Source organism: Ornithorhynchus anatinus, chromosome 6, assembly GCF_004115215.2.
Source record: "Ornithorhynchus anatinus isolate Pmale09 chromosome 6, mOrnAna1.pri.v4, whole genome shotgun sequence".
NCBI lineage: Eukaryota > Metazoa > Chordata > Mammalia > Monotremata > Ornithorhynchidae > Ornithorhynchus > Ornithorhynchus anatinus.
Genome location: NC_041733.1, coordinates 12,331,167 through 12,336,852, shown reverse-complemented (window position 1 = coordinate 12,336,852; position 5,686 = coordinate 12,331,167). Strand labels below are relative to the sequence as shown.

The following is a 5,686-nucleotide window of genomic DNA, read 5'->3' as shown; positions in this document are numbered from 1 at the left end:
CAATCCATTAGTGGTAATCTATTGTTATCCCCTTGAACAAAGGACAGTCAGTCAAAATGATTAATTTTTCCAACCACTAGCTGAAGCTAAAAGAAGAGGGAAGGTGAGTGAGTGAGTGTGTGTGCGTGTATGTGTGTGTGTATGTGCAGTGTGCACATGCCTGTATGTGTAGCTTGCTCCGGCCATATCTCCAGTTGGATGCTAAGCCCTGTCCATAGCATTTTCCTAAGCAAGGACTCAGTGATTTTGCACTGAGGGTAGTAGAAAAGACATATATTCCTTTCCAGCAACCTCTACTTCTATTCATAAAGCCAATTTCAATCAGACTTGAGACCTCCTAGTCTCTTCGTATTAAGAAGGCTACACCAAATCACCAAAATTCCAGTTGAAGAGGATTTGGGAAATATGAATGTGTCAGCTGTTATTTAGGAAAGTCTTTGGCCCCTTGTTCCAAAGCTGCTCCAGAGGTGTACCAATCAATGAACCAATCAGTAAATCTAGACCATGAGCCCGCTGTGGGCAGGGAATGTGTCTGTTTGTTGTTGTATTGTACTCTCCTAAGTGTTTAGTATGGTTCTTTGCACACAATAAGCACTCAATAAATACAGTTGAATGAATGAATCAATCAATCAACACTCAATGGTATTTGTTGAGTGCTGACTGTGTTCAGAACTTTTGGGAGAGTACAAGAGTTCCCTGCCCACAGTGAGCTTACAGTCTAAAGACTGTATCCCAAGTATTGTCCTGTTGGGTGGAATTCCCTCTCAGATTCTCACCTGGAGAGTTTCCAGTATTCTACCAGTCTCGACTAGGGGAGGGAGAGTCAAGCAGAGGTATATCCATTCCATTCCCAGCTTAGGCAGTGGCTAGCGAGTGGAAGGCAATCTGCTAAAATGCAAAACTTACCTGTGCTGGGCAGCAGCAGCATGGGAGAGGGTCAAGGGCAGAGATCTCAAGTTTATTGCATGGAAGGAGGCAATGATAAATGGAGGCAGCTGTGGCTCAGTGGAAAGAGTCCGGGCTCAGTGGAAAGAGTCCAGTCGTGGGTTCTAATCCTGCCTCTGCCACTTGTCAGCTGTGTGACTTTGGGCAAATCACTTCACTTCTCTGTGCCTCAGTTACCTCATCTGTAAAATGGGGATTAAGACTGTGAGCCCCATGTGGGACAACCTGATTACCTTGTATCTCCCCCAGTGCTTAGAACAGCGCTTGTCTCCTAGTAAGTGCTTAACAAATACCATCATCATCATCATCGCTTCCATATTTTTACCAAGAAAACTCTATGGATACACTACCAGAAAGATTGCAGATGGAGATGAGGTGTTCTGGGAGAGATGTGTCCGTGGCTTCCGTATGGGTCAGATATGACTCAACAGCATAAGACAAGACTAGACTGTGAGGAATGCACTGCATTCACTGGGTGTATGTTTCTCTGAGTCCGGGGACCCTAGGCTCTCTAAGGAGAGAGTATTTGGTGGGATGAGGAAGTGTCTCTTTCTAACAACAACATTTGGGTATTTATTGAGCACTTACAAGTACTGGGGTAGTTACAAGATCATCAGGTAAGATAGAATCTCTGACCCACATGAGACTCACAGTCTAACTAGAAGAGATAACAGGTATCGAATCCTCATTTTGCAGTTGAGAAAACTGGGGCACTGAGAAATTAAGTTAGTTGATCAAATTCACACAGCTGGCAAGTGGCAGAGCTGGATTAGAATGCAGCTCCTCTCACTCTCTGGCCCTTGCCCTGGGCACTAGGTCAGGATGCTTCTTAGTTCACCAACCTCCTCTTTCCCACACTCCTTTTCTGCCCACTTACTTCAATCAAGTAATGGTATTTAGTGAGCATCTACTTTGGGCAGGGCACTGAGTTAAGCACTTGGGAAAGCATCATAGAGTTAGTAGACAGCTCTCTGACCACTAGGAGCTTACAATCTAGTGGGGAAGGGAGACACTAAAATTAAATTTTAGGTAGGGTGTGCAGAGTACTGTACTAAGTGCTGGAGAGAGGCAAATAGAGTTAGAAGATATGTTTCCTGCTTTCAAGGAGATAATCTAAAGAGAGACATAAAGTAATCACTAAGAAGCAGTGTGACCTAGGGGATAGAGCATGGGCGTGGGAGTCAGAAGGACCTGCGTTCTAATCCCACCTCTGCCACTTGTCTGCTGTGTGATCTTAGGAAAATCACTTAACTTCTCTGACCCAGAGTTACACCATCTGTAAGACTGTGAGCCTCGTGTGGGAAAGTGTCTTTGTCCAACCTAATTAACTTGTATCTATCCCCGCATTTAAAACAGTGCTTGACACATAGTAAGCACATAACAAATACCATAAAAAAAATAATAATAATGGTGGCATTTGTTAAGTGCTTACTATGTGCAAAGCACTGTTCTAAGTTCTGGGGGGATACAAGGTGATCAGGTTGTCCCACGTGGGGCTCACAGTTTTAATCCCCATTTTACAGATGAGGCAACTGAGGCACAGAGAAGTTAAGTGACTTGCCCAAAGTCACAAAGCTGGCAAGTGGTGGAACCAGGGTTAGAAACCACGACCTCTGACGCCCAAGCCCGGGGCTCTTTCCACTGAGCCATGCTGCTTCTCAAATAATAATGCTGGATTTGTTAAGCACTGACTATGTGCCAAGCACTGCTCTAAGCTCTGGGGGAGATACAAGGTAAATTAGGTTGTCCCTCGTGGGGCTCACAGTCTTTATCCCCATTTTCCAGATGAGGTCACTAAGACACACAGAAGTGAAGTGACTGGCCCAAGGCTACCAAGTGGCAGAGCGGGGATTAGTACGAACGACCTCTGACTCCCAAGCCCGGGCTCTTTCCAAAAGAAAATGAAAAAATGTATATGTGGATGGGTAAATTCTGCCTCTGCTCTAATCATAAAAGGCCTAGGTCTCTGACCCCTACAATGTTTGCCTCCTTGAATATTGTATATTTGGGCTACTGTTATTTCAACCCATTAGAGTCAAAGCTTTCTGAGAGCAGTTATGGTTTCCTGTTTCATCTTTTGTAGCGTCTGACCGTTCCCAATGTGTGCTCGGCACCCAGTGAGTTTCCAGTGAATTCTGGAGAGTGAAAGAATGTTTGAAAAGGGCTCCTCACTTTGTATAATGTCCCAGCCACTGTCACTCTTCAGAAGGACAAAACCATCCAGGTCCACAAAGCCATCTCATGGGTGATCTGACGCCATTCATTTTGCCCGAGACTGGAGGCTAATTTTGGAAACTCTGAAGGCTGCCAGAATCTCACCTTGATTCCAATGCTGAATCATTCCTATTTGCCTAACAGTGGTGTTTTTTCAAGGACCTGGCAACAGCTGAACCTCAACTGGCTTTCATGTGAAACTAAGAGAAGGGAAATCCAACTGGGCTAGTAAAAATAAACTGGCCAGGTGGCGATTTGTCGAGCCTTATAATCACACTGCCCCTTCAAACTGGGGCTCCATGCAGGGAGCAATTAGTGCATGGCCGGAAGAAAGGAAGCCTTGGGACTGAACGGGACGAAACAGGGAAAATGAAAGGACAGACGCAAATGCCTCCTTGTCATCTAATCCTGGGCTGGGGAGAAAAGAGATTCCAGGCCGAGATGGAGAGGGCGGGGAAATGTCCAAGTTGGAATTCAAAGTCACGGCTCACTGGCTCCCTGTAAGGATGGGGTCAATCAGTGCCTTCACAGCTTGATGGCCACAAATTGGAAATTGTAAAAATAATACAAGGGCAGCGATTCTGATCGCTAGAGCCAATGCAGAACAGCTTACAGCACTTTCTCCCCGGGCCCTGGGTGATCAAGAGAGATAGGAAAGCTATCGAAAGATTTTTCCATTTTCTTTTTAAATATTTTAGGTGAATCTTCAAGTTCCTAGGACGACGGCCGTTAATATTGACTAGCGACAGAAATAACGAGTTACTCTCATGGAGTGATGCCAATTTAACCCATTTTCTTAACTACAACTCTGTTCCCAGACATCCAAGGAATTTCTATGCTGAGGATTTACTATGACTCCTGTTGTCCCCCTACTTAGTCTGTGAGCCCCTTGTAGGCCAGGTACTATGTCCAACCTGATTTTCTTGACTTGACCCCAGTGCTTAAAACAGTGCCTGGAACATAGTAAGCACTTAACAATTATTCTACTACAACTAATAATAATACTAATAACTTCATTCAACCTTTTCTGAATCAAAAGTAATCCTGTCAATCAATTGATCAATTCAAGTATGTTCAATTTTCAAAGCTTAACGATAAATAATATTTGTGGTATTTGTTGAATGCTTACTCTGTCCCAAGCATTGTACTACATACTAGTAAGAATTAGTAAGCACCGTTTATATGCAATATAAACACATCAGACAGAGTCCCTGCCCAATATGGAGTTCACAGCCTAAAGGGGAAGGAAAACAGATAATTCCCATTTTTACAGCTGAGGAAACTGAGGTACCGAAAAGTGAAGTGACTTGCCCCAGGTTACACAGCAGACAAGTGGCAGAGCTGGGATTAGGAGCCAAGTCTCGAGACTCCCAGGCCCACACTCTTTCCATTATGCCGTGCTGTTTCTCTAACTTGTTTCTAAATTAATTAATTCATTCATTCACTTCATTTGTTTCTAAATTTTGAAAATCTCTACATTTCATCCACCAACAAGCTATGTGATCTTGAGCAGGTTTCTTAAACTCTCTGTGCTTTGTCCAGAAAATGGCACTTATTGTACTTTCCTACTTTATTGCATTTATGTAAGGATGAAATATATATAGATACTCAATGCCTCATATGGGTAGGATAATAGTTGTGTCATCATAAAGATTATTAGTCCAAGGAATAAAGCTAAATGAAGGGCCCTCTTATAGGGATATCGACCAAGATAATGAGGTCGATATAACCCCATGTGCTATAAACCCTTCACACTCATTTCTAGCCCTTATGTATTTATTTAGACCGATCTTCAGCACTCTTGTATATCTGTTTATTCAACTGTACATTCAACTATTCTGCATGAAAATTTTTTTACATCTGTCTCCCCTGTTAGTTTTAAGCTTCTTGGGGAGATGACATTACTAGTTGCCCAAGACACTTCCCAGTCAAATGTTTGGATCCAGATGACCACAGTGAACCCTGGACCAATCCCTCCACCTTGGAAGCACCCAGAGCAATGTCAGCCCGGAGCAGCACTAGGTCATTGAGTAGGGAGAAGAATTCAATAAGGGGCAAAGTCTGTTCCCAGTCCCTGGAGATCCATACTGCTTCTCTGTCCTCCCTCTCCCACCCCACCCCCCTCAACTCCCTAGTCCCACCTGGAATGCTCCATCCCTAAATGGAATGGAATGGAATGGAATGTCCCCCATACCTAAAGGTACAACCTGAAATAATGGTGTCCTGGTTCCCTTCCCCTGCACCTTTGGGAGAATTGGACCCCAAGGCTCCTCAGTATTTTCCCTCTTGGAACCTTCCAAATCTCTCTGAGGCAGTTCCCTCTCATCCAGCTTTACCCCATTGTAAAGATGAGGCAAAACAAGGCACATCCAATCTGCCTCCAGTATGGTCTCCTCAAGACAAAGGGGTGGTCGGGAATCCCAGCCCAGAGCATCCATCTGGAATGGGGTCTATGAGCCCAAGTGCTCTCTCCTTGTCTCAAACTTTTTTGGGGAGAAGGGAAACTGGCATGCCTGGCCTTGAGCAC

At 44.3% G+C, this 5,686-nt stretch overlaps 1 non-coding gene across 1 annotated transcript; it reads left to right on the top strand.

Moving 5' to 3' along the window:
- Positions 1 to 758: 758 nt before the first annotated feature.
- LOC114813101 lies at positions 759 to 896 on the top strand. Its single transcript, XR_003760712.1, has one exon. It is a non-coding gene; the product is annotated as a small nucleolar RNA SNORA7 (small nucleolar RNA).
- Positions 897 to 5,686: the final 4,790 nt, after the last annotated feature.